Source organism: Balaenoptera physalus (genome assembly GCF_965194825.1).
Source record: "Balaenoptera physalus genome assembly, chromosome: 9".
NCBI classification, from domain to species: domain Eukaryota; kingdom Metazoa; phylum Chordata; class Mammalia; order Artiodactyla; family Balaenopteridae; genus Balaenoptera; species Balaenoptera physalus.
The window spans coordinates 7577150-7595410 of NC_138888.1; the positions used below are offsets into that span (position 1 = coordinate 7577150).

Consider the following 18261-nt stretch of genomic DNA (forward strand, 5'->3'; position numbering starts at 1 on the left):
CCTCAAGACACCTGATCATCTGTCCAGACCAGTGATCCTTAAACATTTTTGCTCATATGCTCCTTAAATAAAAATTTTAAGCGTATCACATAGATATTTTTACAGTGATATATAAACTTCTCCTTTATCAGTTTCACTATCTGCCATGGAGGTAATTTTCAGTACACTACAAATGCTGACATTTTTAAATCGTTCTTTCAACTGTATCTGATAGAGTACTCTAGCCACGTGACACCTACCATCATCCAGTGAAAACAAGTTCTTCAATAGCCTAAAATTTGACACTAATCTGTTTTCTCTTTGAATTCTTATTTTCATTCCCACATACATATATCCTAATATTTTATGTAGAAAATATTGTGTTTTGTGTTAATGTGTATTATGTTAATGGACAGGTAAATAAATACTTCTGCATGTAATAAATTATGTACATAAATTAACATTTTTTTTCTGTGACAATGTCTCTAACTATTAGAATCCTTTCTGATTGGGTTATAATTACAGTTACTTTTAGAACACAATTGACAAAAACATAACATATGATGAATCTTGAAAAAGAATTATTTACTCAGGAGTAAAATTTTGTTGGAAATGCACTGCGCCTTTTCTAGAAGAATGTTAAAAAAGCCACTTAGTTCATGTAATCTGTGGTTGAAGATTGTTTATTACTAGAATGAGTTAGGGCTCAACATCAATTCTATTCCTGTTTTTCATTTTTATAAATTTATGTGCCAAGAGAACTTGTCTGTATAAATAAATTAATGGGAATGGAGAGAGTTTTGTTACAGTATTGTTACTCAATTCTTTTGCTTCCTTCTCAACGCCAAGGTTCACAGAACAATCTATCATCAAAATTATTTTTAACTTTTCTATTAACCAACATGCCATTTAAGACTCCTACAGTCTTGCTGTCAGGAAAGAAATGGAAACCACCAGACTTACAAAAAGTTGTTTAATCAAATCATTAGGGTCATTTACTTTCTTTCTTAGTTACTTTCTTACCAATATTCCAAACTGTCCCACTGTTTGGCTCCCCACAGGTTTTAAAACCCCAGGTCAATACATCATAGTAAGATGGAAGAGAGGTGGGAGTCCTTCCACAAAGGGGGAGAAGGATATTAGGAAAAGACCTATATCCTCATCATGTACATATCCTCAGACAGATCCATTTTGGACATATGTGCGTTGAGGCTCTGAAAACTGATTCCTTTCAAAGTAGCCAGGCCCTCTACCTTGTGATTTTCTCTGCACACCTCCAAATGGTATGCTTGCCCCAATGTGAAGACCACTACTCTAGACTGTAGCATGATGAGGAAATTAACGTTGTTGGAAAAGGAATTGTGAGTGGTCTTATAGATACATATTCGTAAGCAAACTGTAATAATATTTATTTATAGAACCTGACTTGTCTTGGTTCTACAGCTAATGACCTGTCGACTAACATAGCTGGAAAAAAAAAAACTGGGGTCAGTAGTAGCTGGCTCACTTCATAGACTTACTGAAAAGATTTATGGAGATTAAAGAAGTAGGAATATACACATATATGCATAGTAGTAGTAACTTAAAAGAGATTTATCGTCAATGTAGGTACTGGTTTTCCAAAGCACAACAATTTCATTTTAAGTAAACTTGCAGATGATTATCTGAAATAATTTCCCATTAGAATTAAACATATAAAGGATGCAGTTAAAGTATATAAAATCTCAGAGGTCAAACAGGTGATTTAACCGCCAGAGAAACCATTTTGACTCAGAAAAGTGTCAGCCAGTATCAAATATAACCTCTCAAAGAGTAGAATTTTCTTCCTCCAGCTGAGCTTCAGATAACTTGGTTAACTAAAGATAAAGGAATGCTTTTCATAGATGACACAGCAAGGCCCAGCAAGAGCTATCCTTTTATGAACGTATTTAGCTGCTTTTGAATTGTGTGAATTAAAATACCCCTAAATACTCTTTAAACACAAAGATATTCTCTAATATAAAACCAGTGATCTTGGATTTCCCTGGTGGCGCAGCAGTTAAGAATCCGCCTGCCAATGCAGGGGACACGAGTTTGATCCCTGGTCCGCAAAGATCCCACATGCCGTGGAGCAACTAAGCCCGTGCGCCACAACTACTGAGCCTGTGCTCTAGAGCCCGCGAGCCACAACTACTGAAGCCCACACGCCTAGGGCCCGTGCTCCGCAACAAGAGAAGCCACCGCAATGAGAAGCCCGCGCACCTCAAGGAGGAGTAGCCCCCGCTCTCCGCAACTAGAGAAAGTCCGCACAGCAACAAAGACCCAATGCAGCCAAAAATAAATAAATAAAAAAGAAAGAAATTTATATAAAAAAAAACCACAGTGATCTTTTTCACTCTCCCATAAAAGAAATTTTCAAAAAGGATTTTTTTGTATTTCGTATCACAATAAAATTAATTTAAAATAAATGTTTAAGTGGTTAAAGGGCTACGATAACTTAGTTTCTAAAGCACTATGATACCATCCAGACCACATATTGTCAGTCCTCTATACTTTGTTTTGCATCTCAGATGCTGGAGGAGTGGAAACTACAATTCTCAGAATCCTTGCCAGCAGGGGTTCTGTTTAGGTTCTGCCAGTAGGGGGCGCTGGTGCAAGATCAGAAGGCAGGAGGGAGGTAGTGGGGATTCTGCTTCTGGCTGTGGCAGCAGCACTGGCTCCAACTGTAGCAGTGACAAAAGTCAGTGCTTTTAACCACTCCCCGGCTACACAGGGCCAAATGGACAGGACCCACAGGCTCTGTAATGCTGTGGAACAGGGCAGGGGTTCTGCAGGAGCTGTCTTTCCTTGCTTTTCTAGCCTTTCCAAAACAGCTCAAATCCAAATCCTTTTATTCAATCCCTTCCCGCTTGAAATACCTAGCCTAGTTTCTCTTTTTATGCCTGGGAGCCTGCCATCTTTCAAAAGCACAAAAGAAATTAATATAAACAAATTACATACCTGTAAAGAAATGCACACACACACACACATTTAGGTTCCCAGTAGGGAACAGACACTGCAGTCACAAGGATGGAAGGGCTTGGTTTTGACTCTTGCGTGTACAGTCAGGAGTCAGAACCCTGCCTCCTGGACTGGTGCTTCCTAATCAGCTCTGAGCTCGCTGCCTGTTGCCAAAACAGCTCTGAGTCTGAGATATGTTTTTGTGTCTAGAGAGAGGTTGGCATGTACCAAAGCCAATGAACGTCATAGGCTGAAGACTTTTTCCTGAAATAAAGTACTAAAAGCTGTTTGTAGTTCCCAGGGAGACCTAAAACCCATCTCTTGTCAAATTTAACTAAGTTTGAATCAAAGACACAAGCATTTACGTCTGTCCTAAGGCAATCTACCAAGAACAAGTGAAGCATCTCCTTTTTTTTTCCTAAGTGTACATATTTAAAGTTATTTTTAAATGCTCATAAATCCAGGTGTACCCATCCTGTTAATTTTCTTTTAAAGTCACTTTTATTTAAATTTCAAGTCATTTTTACACAAAGAGAATTACTCCCCTTGGCATGAGCAGAAAGCCAATCTGATAAAAGATTCAAACAACTGTTCATGGAATGCTGGAAGGGATCACATTGCTTCATTTTGCAGAAAGCACAATCTAGCCTAATTAGATACTTTCGAAGAGCTTCCAACCAAGTGATTTTTTTAGCTTTTCCTAGTCATTAAAATCCAAACAGACATTATGTTAACTTGAGTTGTAATGATAAAATGCTGGAGCAGGTCATTATCAGATCTATGCTCAAGTTTTGATTTCTAAATTATCCTTAGAATCAGAGTAACAGAATATCTTCAATATACAAAGGCCAAAGGTAGGAAATAAGGTAAAAATAATGCAGGGATGCAGGAGACTTAGGACCTCAGGAGGGGGCTTGCCCACTCCTGAAACCACAGGGAATGGCCCCTGATGACCGGCAGCTGGCTTTTCCATAGATGTCTTGTTTAGCCTTCTTGAACAAATTCTCACGTGAGAGATTCTAAGTTTAGAGGACATCACAGTATTTGACTCCAGTGTGCCTTTGGTTTGACCACTGGGTGTAGGGTGCCTTTGGCTACATTTAGCACTGGCCGGACAATCACACGTTGACCCCCATGGATGGATTCCATTTCTAATCAACAAGCCGCCGTCACAGAGCCTAATAATGGTTAAAAATAGTGTACTCATAAAGAAAATCATTTGGGTTGGGTCTCCATGAGGGGGAAGGATGTCATTATTAATTCTAGTTTTAATGAAAATTTCTTTAACATGATCCGATAGCATTATTTGGGTATCTTAATACCAAAAAGTTAATGCTTTTCTGATCTGTATGAACCATCATGATGAGCTGCAGGTATGAAAACTAATCATCAGGTATCTACAGCTTCCAGTGGTGTGCCTGGCATCATGCAGATGAGGCTGGGAGCAATACCAGTGATGAACAGGCTTTGCTTCTGCCTCTGTGACGAGCTTATTACATGGCTTAGAGAGCCAGGATCAGTTCATGGGCAGCAAATGCAGAGGAACTGAGATCTAAATGGAATGGGATTGAGTATAAATGTGTGAGGGCCTCAGGGAAAGAAAGGACTGGTGGGACCCAGAGCAGTCAGATTAGTGAAGAACGTGGGACATAAACAGATCCTTCAACAATGAGTTGCATTTAGAAGGAAAAAAAAGGGGAAAGAAGGGTACTGAGCAGGGCGACGGGCAGCCTAGGCTCAAGGACAGAAGCGTGCGGGCCAATGAGGTTCAGATCTGCCTGCAGCAGTGGAGGTGCCAGGCTCAGGTTTGAAGCTGAAGAACCACTTGTGTCTGTGCCCCCAGTGGGGAAGGGAGCGCAGGTCCCGCAGGGACAGAATTTCTTATTCAGGAAACCAGAGGCATCAAGAGAGCTCACAACAGGGAGGAGGAAGTTCTAAAAGCTAGAGGAAGAGTCTGGAAGGTTGCAAATGGAGAGGTCCAGAGCAGAAGCCCTGGTCCCGGGACAGAACGAGATTCCAAGGAGATGATAGATGATAGATGATAGAGACGAGACAGGAAACCCAAGAGTCTGCAATGATCACCTAGGACAGGTGACTTCACCGGCATAAAGAGGCACCACTGTGTGATGCAAGGTTTATAGAGCATCACCTGTCATGTCAGCTGCTCTCCAAGGTGGATAATAAAAATAATGCCTCATCATTTATTAACTGAAGACCTTCATGACTCACCCTCACATCTTCAAAGTTCAAGCTGTTTTATTTCTTTGTAGTGAAGACAAGCAATTACTCATCTGAAAATGTTTACGATTTCTCTAAACAACTGAGACTATGTGAAGATGAGAGGAAAATGACAGGCTCTGAATCTGGACAGATCTAAGGGCAGAGAGGAGCCACGGCTCTGGAGTCAGCCCAGGTGTTGATCCAACACTCCTAGCTTTGTGTCCCTTGATGATTTTCTTAGTGTCTTTAACCCTCTGTGTCCCTATCTATAAAATGGGGGTAAGAACTGGACTGATGCTGTCACTCAGGTAATATATGTAAAGTACTTAGCCCAATGCCTGAGATATTAAATACCCAATAAACTTTCCCAATTGCATTATGATTACTGATCTAATGTTGATGATAATAAATAGCATAATGAATGGTTTTATTTATTTTTTTATAAATTTATTGTTTATTTATTTTTATTTTTGGCTGCATTGGGTCTTCATTGCTGCGTGCAGGCTTTCTCTAGTTGCGGCGAGTGGGGGCTACTCCTTGTTGTGGTGCGCGGGCTTCTCATTGTGGTGGCTTCTCTTGTTGTGGAGCATGGGCTCTAGGCACACAGGCTTCAGTAGTTGTGGCACTCGGGCTCAGTAGTTGCAGCTCACAGGCTCTACAGTGCAGGCTCAGCAGTTGTGGCACACAGGCTTAGTTGCTCCACCGCATGTGGGATCTTCCCAGACCAAGGATCGAACCCATTTCCCCTGCATTGGCAGGCGGATTCTCAACCACTGCGCCACCAGGGAAGTCCCAACGAGTGGTTTTAAAATGTGGTTTTCAACACTGACTGCTTGTTAAAATTACTTGGAGTAAGTGAAAACAAGCCTAAGCTCCGCTCCAGACCTATTAAATCACAATCTAGTCTAACAAGGTGAGTTTGGGGCTTCCCTGGTGGTGCAGTGGTTGAGAGTCTGCCTGCCAATGCAGGAGACACGGGTTCGAGCCCTGGTCTGGGAAGGTCCCACATGCCACGGAGCAACTGGGCCCGTGCACCACAACTACTGAGCCTGCGCGTCTGGAGCCTGTACTCCGCAACAAGAGAGGCCGCAATAGTGAGAGGCCCGTGCACCGCGATGAAGAGTGGCCCCCGCTTGCCACAACTAGAGAAAGCCTTCGCACAAAGACCCAACACAGCCATAAATAAATAAATTTTTTTAAAAAATGCAAAACCTTTAAAAAAAAAAAAAAAGAAGGTGAGTTTGAAAACCACTCATATGGAGGTTATCAGTGATTTACATGCCTGCTGGCAGGTAGTTAATTTTTGCATATTGTACTGGGTTGAATAGTGTTCTCCCCACCCCTCCCACAATTTATGTCTATCTGGAACCTCAGGAGATGATCTTATTCGGAAATAGGGTTTTTGCAGATATAATTAGTTAAGATGAGGTCACACTGGATCAGGGTGGGCCCTAATCCAGTGACTGGTGTCCTTATAAGAAGAGGAAGCAGAGGCACAGACACACACCTGGGGGGAACACCATGGGAAGACATAGGCAGAGATTGGAATGATGCATCTACAAAGCTAAGGACCACCAAGGATGGCCTGGTATTTGCTTGCTAGGGTTGCCATGATGCAGTGTGGCTTAAGCAACAGAAATTTATTTCCTCACAGTTCTGGAGGCTCGAAGTCTGAGATCAAGGTGTCAACAGAGTTGGTTTCTTCTGAGGCCTCTCTCCTTAGCTTGAAGACAGCTCTCTTCTCCCTCTGTCTTTACCTGGTCTTCCTCTGTGTGTGTCTATGTCCTAATCTCCTTCTAACAAGGTCATTAGCCATTTGGATTAGGGCCCACCTGAACAACCTCATTCCAACTTAATTTCCCCTTTAAAGAATCTGAAAAAGACTGGATATATGTATATGTATAACTGAATCACTTTGCTGTACACCTGAAACTAACACAACATTGTAAATCAACTATACTCCAATATAAAATAAAAATTAAATTAAAAAAATAAGGCTTAGGGAAGCCATTGAAGGATTAAAAAAAAAAGACTATCTCCAAATACAATCACGTTCTGAGGTGCATATGAATTTGGGGGGGTTATATCTTAGCCCATAACAGCCGTTAACCCTGGAAGTTACCAGAGAGGTATGGAGCAGATTCTCCCCTAGAGCCTTCAGAGGGAGCAGGCTTTGCTGACACCTTGCTGGATTTTTGTGTTTTCTAATGCAGGTCCCATATCTTTACTATTAAGACAGAGTGGGCTTTGCTGTTATTCTCTCTTTTTACCTTTTGTCTTTAGTAAATAACTGCAAGCAGGTAACATCTTTATTTTAATGATACTTATTCTGGTTGCAGATAATTGCTATTGATCTCTTAAGCTATATCTCAAAATAACATACCCACACTTTCTGATAAAGCTGATTTCTAAGAAAATAAGAATAATGAATAAGGAGGTTTACAGTCCTCAAAGGGAAAAATGGGTAAATTCAGAAGGACACTGTAGAGAAACAACTAAATGGGGGATTAAGCTCATAATGAAATGCATCTCTATGAGCATTTTACTAGAAAATGTTTTACTAGAAAAGAAGTAGAGATTTAGAAATACATAGGAGTTTGCTAAATCATTCTGTTCATAACGTTAAGCGACTTAACACAGTGCTTCTCAAACGCGCGGACCAGCAGCACAGAATCGTCTGGGAACTTGGGAGAAACGCAAGTTCTTGGGATCCATCTCCAACCCCCTGAATCAGAAACGCTGGGGTGGCACCCAGAAACCCGTGTTTGAACAGATCCTCCAGGGGATTCTGCTGCATGCTCAAGTTTGAGAACCACAGAATCGAACATACTACTTACATTAGTAATTTTTCAAATTGGACACTGCTGTGGACCCCACCTCACTCCCCCTATCCCCCTCCCCACCTGCGGGTTCTCCTCCTGGTAGAGACTGAACACCTAAGTTTTGCTTCTAGATCTGTTTTCTAGGGAATCTAAGCTGGAAAACAAGATATAGGACCACTTCATAAGATTTTGTTAGAAGAAGTAGAACGACTTAAAGAGATACCCTAAACGTAAAGGATTTCACTTGAAGAATGCAGTTGAGAATAAAGCCACAAAGCCCCATTGCGCCTGAGCCTTCTTCCTCCTGCATTCTCTTCTCTCTTTTCCTTTTTCCACAGCCCAGCCCACCCAGATGGAGGGGAAAGCAGAGGCTTCAGAAACAATGCAAAGAGGGATTAGAAAATAGAGAGTGAGATAAAGGGGCTGGACAAAGAGGAAGGCACCGGGAGGTGAAACCAACATGGTAACTGAGACGCATGCCCTGCAGGGCTGCTCTTCCCCACGTGACGGTGCAGCAGCTGCCTTGTAGGCTGGAGACTCTCACGACGCGACCGGTGGGGCTGTGTGTACCACCAAACGGCACAGCCGGCCATGGGTGGGCCGTGTCTATCTAAAGGGGGGGGGCGGTTCAAAGCTGAGAAAACTACGACCTTGGGCTTCCCTGGTGGCACAGTGGTTGAGAATCTGCCTGCCAATGCAGGGACAACGGGTTCGAGCCCTGGTCTGGGAAGATCCCACATGTCGCAGAGCAACTGGGCCCGTGAGCCACAACTACCGAGCCTGCGCGTCTGGAGCTTGTGCTCCACAAGAGAGGCCGCGACAGGGAGAGGCCCGCGCACCGCGATGAAGAGTGGCCCCCACTTGCCGCAACTAGAGAAAGCCCTCGCACAGAAATGAAGAACCCAACACAGCCATAAATAAATAAATAAATAAATAAATAAACAAACAAACAAAAACTACGACCTGCTCAGGAAATAAGACTTAAGAAATCCACATTGGCTTCCAACTCCCAAGGGCCACAGAGATCCACATATTTATGAATTCCTCTCTCTCCCAATTTCCAGCTAAAAGGGCCCAACCAATACAATCCTAAAAACTGCCAACCACAGACAGAAACTAGAGACGTGTCCTGCCCAGAGACCTAAAGCTCTGGGAGCTTCAGCAGAAAGCAAAGCGGGTCTGAGTCCAGCCGGGCGGGCACCACCTGCTGCCATAGAACCTGTCTAAGGGAAGCAAGCCTGTCGGGGAGCTGAGCAAAGAGACTCAACCCTCGTCCCCTCCCCTCTCCATGGCCCTCACTCACAGCTCCTGGGCTGGAGCCAAGCCTTGCGGAAGTGGGAGGATTCTGGGCATCCAGCTGGTGCGGGAGCCTGCGGTGTGGGCTGCCGGCGACCGGTTGGCAGGGCTGGCCCTGAGTTGCATGCGTGTCTAGAGGGGGTTTGCAGGACAGATACTCCAGGGTCAGCTGCTGAATGCCTGGAAGCAGAGGCGGGTCCTTCCTTGCCCGGCTGTCTTGTGCAGCCATGTCAACCCCCCACGAGGAGAAGCTGCTAGAACCCTCTGAACCCATGGAGGTCTCCTCCTGATCCCACGCAAACCAGAGAAAAATCACAGTCAGTGGGAACCGGCAGAACTGAACAGACACCGCGTACTCCTCACCAAGCTCCGAGCCAGCTCCGAGCCGGCCACGTGCCCATCTGCAAACACAAGCAGAGGAAAGCGCCCAGGCTGGGGCCAGACTCCGAAGTTCAACCGAGAACCATCTGAACGTTCGGAGCAAATGGTTCTCGGTAATAAGTGACTGCAAGAAACAGGAGCACTAAAAACCCTAATTCAGAGTTTCGGTGAGACGCCAGAGGCCATCACATTGATAAAGCAAGAGTGGTTAGTCGGGGGAAAAAGAGCAGTCTGCAAAAAGGAATTGTTGGAGATTGAAAGCATAACTGCTGAAATTAAAAACAAACGGAGGCAGCGAGCAGCACTGATGGAACGCTGGGGACGAGCGAGTCAGTGACTTCGAGCATCCGTTTGAAGAAGTTTTCCAGGAACCTGAGAAAAAAGGCAGAGCAGACACCTGAGAGGAAAGAAGAGAAGCACAGAGCAGTCCAAGGTGCTAACGCTGGTTTTTCCATAAATGGGAACCCATAAGGGAGGAGGAGAAGTTATGATAAGGTGCAGAGAGAAATTCTGTGAGTGGAAGGAAGATTTAAGCCCAGTGACCGGCAGGAGAGGTCCCACTGTATTGTAAATAGCTGCACTCCAATCCCCACACCCACCCTCGCTCCAGAGACCCCTGAGTATGAGTAGGGGGCCTGGAGATGAAAGACTTTCAGATGTTTCCTCTGTGCTCAGCACCACAGGCACCTGAGCTTTCTCCCTCCGTCCCTGCCCTTGTCCCATCGCACACCCTCCTGCCCCTAGCTTGGGATTCAGCTTTCTCTGGGGCGGTTAAGTCAGGCATTGGTCTATATTTATTGATATGGAAAGAGACCTACACTTTAGCAGATTTAAAAATCAGGTTACAAAACACAAGGCCTACGATTCCACAGGTGTACAACAATCTGTATTTAAGCACATACGTGGAAATATCAGAAGGGAAGGGCACCCACAAGTTTTTTGAAAAAGTTCTGACTGGATTCTAAGTGATTCTGTTTCCATACTTGTGTGTTTTCTGAATTTTCTTTGCATTGAGTATGTATTATTTTATGTATTTTATTAGAAAAATGTAAAATATCCACTTTGGAAAAACACGGAAATTCTATACTGAATGTAAAGCCATATTAGAAGGATGGGGAAAGAGTTTCATTGAGGGAAATAAGGTGAGGAATGCAAGGGGAAGGGGGAAAGGGCCTCCAGAGTCGGATGGTGAAAGGCTGGTATGTGCTGGAGTGAGGTGGGCCCTCTTCCTGACAATTATGTTTGAAATGATTGTTAGTGGGAAATCAGAGATAAGTGAGGGTGGGGTGGGGAGACTGTCCTCTTAAAAGTCTTTCAAATGACACTTAATTTCACATGAAATTTAGGAATTAATTAAAAAAGCAAAAACACAAATCAAGAACCTCTCTCTCCATGCAGTTAAGCCCTTTAATGTCTAAGGCAAGTCTGCTCTTACTCCTGGCAAATCCAGTTCTGATAAATGAGTTTTCATGGCAGAATGCAGCTCTCAGTCTTTGCCACTGCTGCCTGATCTGAAGTTAGTGCACAGGCAGAACTAAGATTTTGTGTGCTGGACCTCTGATATTGTCCTTCAAGTCTCTGAGGAACTGTTTGTTTTCAGTCTTTTTTTTTTCCCCTCTTCTTCTTTAGACTGGGTCATTTCTACTGATCTACCTTCAAGTTCACTTGTTCTTTCTTCTACCATCTCCAATCTGCTATTGAGACTAGTTAGTGAATTTGTCATCTCAGTTATTGTACTTTTCAGCTCTAGAATTTCTATTTCTTATATCATTTCCATTTCTCTGTTGAGATTCCCTATCTACTCATTCATCATTTTTCCTTTAATTCTTTGAACATCCCTTAATTGGTTGAACATATTTATAATAGCCGCTTTGAAGTCTGTGACTACTGAATCCAAGGTCTGGGCCCACTTGGAGTCCAGTTCTAATGGCAGCCATTCTCCACTGCCTCACTGTCTACCCCCCAGCATGATCACATTTCCTGTTTTTTACATGTCTTACTGGCTTCAGATGTCAAAGGACAGGGCTTAAAGTGGTCACTTCAGTCTCTCTGAGTCCTGCTGTGCTCTTCTAATGATTGTAGGCTTTTTGTTCTGGTAAAAAGTTAACAGACCTGGACTTAAACTACAAAGTCTGACTCCCCTGTGATGTATGGCAGCTGGTAACTCAGCTCAATTGTACAGCTTCTGACAGCTGCTTTTTTGGCCTGGCTCTCTGGTGGTCTGCCCCGGAATTTGGGAAGAGTTTATATTCAGATTTTGGGGTTCAGCTTTCTGTGGTCCTCCTGCTTTTGGGGAATCTCACTCCCCTAATTTCCAGCTGGTCTGTCAGTTTGGGGCTCTGCTCTCTCATGCCTTTAGCCAGTAGGGCTTTAGCTTTTTATTACCCAAGCTGTATATGGGCTGGGGAATGCACTCAGTTTATGGGTGAAAAAGTAAATCTGGGTTTTTATTTTATTTTTCTGAGAAAAATTAAGTTGGACTTTGGTTCTTATAATACCTACAGGACAAGACTGAACGTCCCACATTTAAAAATCGCATGAAATGAACTTTCAGACTATAAAATATTTTTTAAATGAATGTTCTATTTTATCAATAAGACTAAATAGCTTTTACTGGTATGAATATGTCCTTCAGAATTTTCAATTTAAAATTTATTCTCCATTTTACTGGACTCGTTGGAAATATAATTGAGTGAAGTGTTACCGTCATTACCTGTGATGTTGGAATCTCAGAAGTAAGATATTTCTGGTGCTCTCTTTGCTCCAAAACATCTCACTAACTAGCTTTTTGGTTCAGTTTTCCAGATTGGTAGAAAAATGATGTCTGAAAATAAACATCATAAAAATCTCTTTGATAATTTCTACTCTTGATCATTGCAAAACACATTATTTAAGAAAATAAGCAAGTTCACATTAAACTACTTCTTTCTCAAGCCTAATTATTGTAGGATTGCGGTAGGACCCTGTGGGGCCTTCCTCAGCACAGGCTGCCCCCGACATCTCCCACCTCTTGTTTGTAAAAAACCTTTAGCCTCCTAGGCCTTCCCCAAGTTCCAAGAGCAAATTTAATCAGGGAAGTGAGAAAATGAGGAAACAAAGGAAGGCAGTCAAGCGAGACAAAATAATAATAGTTTGGCCATAAAACGAAATCAAGGGCTACAGTTCCTCCTCAAGGGCTATAGATAATATCCTGAGCCATATCCTTGAGTTGTTTTGCAGATACTAAAACCTCCACCTGGTGGAAGAAGTTAACTATATACTGACCACCAGCACGTAGACCCCAGACCAGTTGGAAGCAGAAGGTTGATGATGATGATTCCAGAAATACCACCGTTACCTCACCACCAACCAATCGGAAGAACGTTCATGAGCTGATCACGCACCCTGAGACCCTCTCCCTCGCCTTGCCTTTAAAGACCCTTCTCTAAAAGCCATCAGGGAGTTTGGGTCTTTTGAGCATGAGCTACCTCTCCTGCTTTCTTGGCCCTGCAATAAACACTGTGCTTTCCTTCACCACAACTCCGTGTCAGTAGATTGGCTTTGCTGCACGTCAGGCAAGTGGACTCAAATCTGGTTCAGTAACAGGATAACTTTTAACTATTAGCGTTTGAGATAATATACTCATCTAAGTTCCCTAAAACAGTGTTCCCTAAAACAGTGTTCATTTAAAGTTGCATGTAATATCCGACTCATATTTTCGCCTATATTCTCTATCCCAGAGGCCAAGGTCAGCCTTGAGTGTTGGAGAGGAGTTGCCTTTTGTGGTACCCTGTTCCATGACATTAACCATACATAACACCTAACAGCTGATGTTCAAGCTTCATGGTGGAGACCTCCCAAATGGGTCTGCTAAGCATCTGTCTTTATGAGATATTAGTAAAGTAATAATCCACCTTAGAATAATAACATGTCCTACATGAAAAGCAAACAACTCAATTGAAAAATGGGCAGAAGATCTAAATAGACATTTCTCCAAAGAATACATACAGATGGCCAATAAGCACATGAAAAGATGCTCAGTATCACTAATTATGAGAGAAATGCAAATCAAAACTACAATGAGGTACCACCTCACACAGGTCAGAACGGCCATCATTAAAAAGTCTACAAATAACAAATGCTGGAGAGGGAGTGCCAAAAAGGGAACCCTCCTACACTGTTGGTGGGAATGTAAATTGGTGCAGCCACTATGGAGAACAGTATGGAGGTTCCCCAAAAAACTAAAAATAGAGTTGCCATATGATCCTGCAATCCCACTCCCGGGCATATATCAAGACAAAACTATAATTTGAAAAGATACATGCACCCCAATGTTCACAGCAGCACTATTCACAATAGCCAAGACATGGAGACAACCTAAATGTCCATCAAATGGGTAAAGAAGATGTGGTGTATATATACAATGGGATATTACTCAGCCATAAAAAAAGAATGAAATAACACCATTTGCAGCAACATGGATGGACCTAGATATTATCATACCAAGTGAAGTAAATCAGACAAAGACAAATACCATATGATATCTCTTAGATGTGGAATCTAAAATACGACACAAATGAACATATCTACGAAACAAAAACACGCTCACAGATATAGAGAACAGACTTGTGGTTGCCAAGGGGGAGGGGGGTAGTGGAGGGAAGGACTGGGAGTTCAGGGTTAGCAGATGTAAACTATTACATATAGGATGGATAAACAACAAGGTCCTACTGTATAGCACAGGGAACTATATTCAGTATCCTGTGATAAACCATAATGGAAAAGAATATATATATGTATAACTGAATCACTTTGTGTACAGTAGAAATTAACACCACTTTGTAAATCAATTATACTTCAATAAAATTAAAGTCTTTGTGCCAAAACTAAGCTTTCTCAGCAGCCTCTGCAGATGGCCTCTTCCTCCATTTGTGTCTTGTTTTCACTTTGTTTATTTTTTATTCTCTCGGTGGTTTGTATTTGAAAGCAGGAATAAGTGGGATTTGACAATAGAATTATTTTCATAACATTTCCAATTGATTAGAATCAGGAAAAGAGGCTTGAGAAAACAATCTCAGGAGAGTCTGGGCCAGGATTTTTGGTTAGAGCACTTCAAGAAAGTCTGGGACAATGGGATTATTGACTAAACTCCACCTGGAGAACACTGCTTTGCAAGTGTTTCCCTGTTGTGACTGCTGAGTTTATAATTATAATATTTGACCCGAAGCACAGAACAAACTTTGTAATCTATATTACTCTGAACACTATTTCTAGCACACACACACACACACAACAACAGTGTATTTCCCAAAGTCCTTAAGATGCCCGGAACTGCCCTTGTCCAGGGGTTGGGGGTGTTAGAAGGAAGGCCTGAAAGGCATGTCAGCTCCTTTCCCAGGACTGAGGTGCACTTTGGCTCTGTTGGTTCCAGGGCACAATTAGCGTATCATCCAGGATTGCCACTCTAGTTCCTCGTGGGACCCAAGACCACATTACCATTAGTTGTTCAAGGTCCCACATTGAAAATCTTTGCTTCTTACTACATTTTAAAAACAAATTGTTTTCCTTATGATTACTTGGAGTTATTGAAACAAACGAAAAAAAATGTAGATGGACTTCATGAAGACCCTGTTTTAAGGCTCCTTAAAGCAGATGTCAGCGAGGGTAGTGCCTTGAACACGCATTAACCAAATAAGCAGGACACAGCAATACAGCAGCTCAGCAACCTGGCCATTTGAGTCTACACATCCAGGTGTTCAGGTGAATAAATATAGAGATGATGTCTCATCGTAGGTACTCTGGCAGGCTTCACATCTGGAATCTAGTGGCTGAAACTTATTTTTACTGACCCCTAACATTTACTGAGTACCCTACAGTCAAGCTTTCAATTAGTCGTGTACACCATCTCATTTAATCCTCCCAGCAACCCTGTGAAGTAGACATGATTATTACCCTCATTTTACAGATGAGGAAACTGAGATTAGGAAGATGAGGAAACCAGTTGGAGGTTACATGCTCGTCAGCATGTGGGGAGGAGGCTGACCTGAAACGTCTAACTCCTGACTCTACCCCCTCTGACACTCCATATGCCCCGACCTGCCACCCTTTCAGCCTCATACAAAGAAATGCAGTTTTAAAAAGTTGCTGGAATATACGTCCCTCATATAAGCAGGTGCAAGAGATCATTCTTTAACTACTTTTACTTGGATAGATGTATACTGCCGCAAATATCCAAAACTCTCTTGTTCTGAGATTTTTTTTTAAACCCTTGGCATTTTTCTTTAAACAAATGTTGAATAATTACTTAGACTTCATTAAGCTCTCTCTTTTCAGTAAGTGAGCTATTTCCATCATATTTTTGCCAACTGAGTGTTGCGTCATGCTTGCAGTAAAATTTTCTGCTACTGGTATAACGGTAAAAAAAGGTTGGTATCACACCATACTTTTGCTTTCTCTTCAAGCATTACTCTAGCAGTTTTATATTGCTCTTAGAACCAATTGCTTGGCGGGGGGCAGGGTGGGGGGAGTACAAGCTCTTGAGTACAAGAGGTATGCATCTTGGTCCTAAAATTATGTTTGTTTTGCAAAGGAAGGAAGGTTCTAGAATAGAGTGTCACCTTGACTGTTTATGTCTTTTTATTGGCTCAGAGTAGGCTAAACAGCAGGAAAATAGATCATTGCTAAGACTGCACTTCTTATGTTGAAATGACAGGGCGTTTCCGAAGGGCGGTGGTACTGATTGGCCGCACTCACGTGGATCTGGCTGTCTGTGAGACCCCGCTTCGTGCCACGTCAAAGGTCCAGGTCTGGTCTGATACGTTTCTGGAGAGAGACGCTGCCACCAAGGTGTAAGGTGACCACGTGGTCTTTCTCACAGTGCTATCCACCTACCCACTTGGGGAAGCATTAGGTGCCAGACTTCCAAAGTGAGCCACTCAGGAAATAACGTGCGCCCACTTGGTCTGTCCCTCCCGGTGTCCCTGGGAGGCAGAGATGCTCCAGCCACTGTCACGGCAGTGCTTACAAGTGAAGCTGGAGACGAGACACACATTCATTTATTTTAATTACTTAATTCTTAAACCGGAGGTTGGCACCCATCCTAGAAAAGGCCTGAACGACCTTGCCGCTGCCAAGTCTTTTTCTCTTTCTTGTGTCTCTTCTTGATCCACATCTGCTCCAAACTGGATAGTGCAGCCCTCACCGACGAGCCCCATGGTCCCGGGACGGTGTGAGTCCCGGGAAACGCCCCTGTCAGAGGCCGGCGTCCTCTCGCTAACCTGGGGGGCTTTGGGTGACTTTGGGTAAGCCAGGGGAGAGTCCTCTGTCCTGTCAGATAAGGCCTCCCTGAAGGCACATCCGGATCTTGTACTCTGCTCAGCACAAGCAGCTAAGCACGGTGAAAAGACTTGTCCAGGAGGCTCCCGGTGCCAGGCATGTTGTTGTGCAGCGAGAAGGGAGCAGGGCTGGGCTCCGGTTTGCTCGAAGCTCCCAGCTGAGCACCGGTGATGCAGTATGTGAAACAGAATACAAGGTGGAATGTGTTGAAATCTCACAAGAGAAACACAGAATGCTACGCAAGCACAAAGCTGAGAGAGATGCGGTCCAGCTGGGAAGTACGTGCCAGGAAAGGCTTTTGGAGGAGACAGTGTTGGAGCTGGGCCGTGAAGATCTGGTTGTATTTTGACACACAGAGATGAGGTGGAAGCCAAGGGAACAGGGTCACCAACGAGATACAGGATTAGGCATGGGGCAGGATTGCAGTACGAAACTAGATCACAGAAAAATTGGACCGTGAGTCTTAATAGCAATGGGCATGTTGATGGCTCTATACGGTTTCTAAAGCATTTTATTATTGAGTATTCTATTTGATTCATACAAAATATGAACTTAAGATTCTTATCAGGTTTTATTTTCATGAAGCTTCAACTGAGGGAATAAATGCGAACGTATTTTGTAAGATGTGACATGAAGTAAGATGTGAGTACTTACTACTAATGATTAGAACGTTATTAGAGAGTATAGTATAACTAAGTCAAATGTACATGCTTTGATTAATTAATGCCAGCTCCCTTCTAACCTAGCTTGATAGATAATAATGTAAGAGCACTGACAACACCTGGTTCTGACGCTGCATCTCCACTGCTTCCTGTGATTAGTTTTTAGAAAGATAGGGTTACAAGGGGACATTCACATGGTTGCCCAGATATAGGACGACTGTGAAGAATGGACTAGAAAGCCTCTGAGCCTTCCTACCCAAGGCCACACATCATGGAGCAGAGACGAGCGCTCCCGCTGTGTGTGCTCTGAACCCCTGCCCCACGGAATCGGTGTAAGACCGAGTCACTTTGTTGTACAGCAGAGATCGGAACCACACTGTAAATCAACTATACTTCAATTGAGAAAAAAAAGTGGTGGTTTTTAAGTCACTAAGTTTTGGAGTAATTTCTTCTATAACAATAGGAAGTGGAATTTCAATTTGATCTGCAATGGTTCCTTTCTTTTTTTAAAAAAAATGAAGGGCTTCCCTGGTGGCGCAGTGGTTAGGAATCTGCCTGCCGGTGCAGGGGACACGGGTTCGAGCCCTGGTCTGGGAAGATTCCACATG

The 18261-nt window shown here is 43.1% G+C and overlaps 1 protein-coding gene across 2 annotated transcripts in view; it reads right to left on the reverse strand.

Moving 5' to 3' along the window:
• SLC22A3 (solute carrier family 22 member 3) overlaps positions 1 to 18261 on the reverse strand; it is a 92220-nt gene that overhangs the window by 49914 nt on the left and 24045 nt on the right. The gene's annotated exons all lie outside the window — the stretch shown is intronic.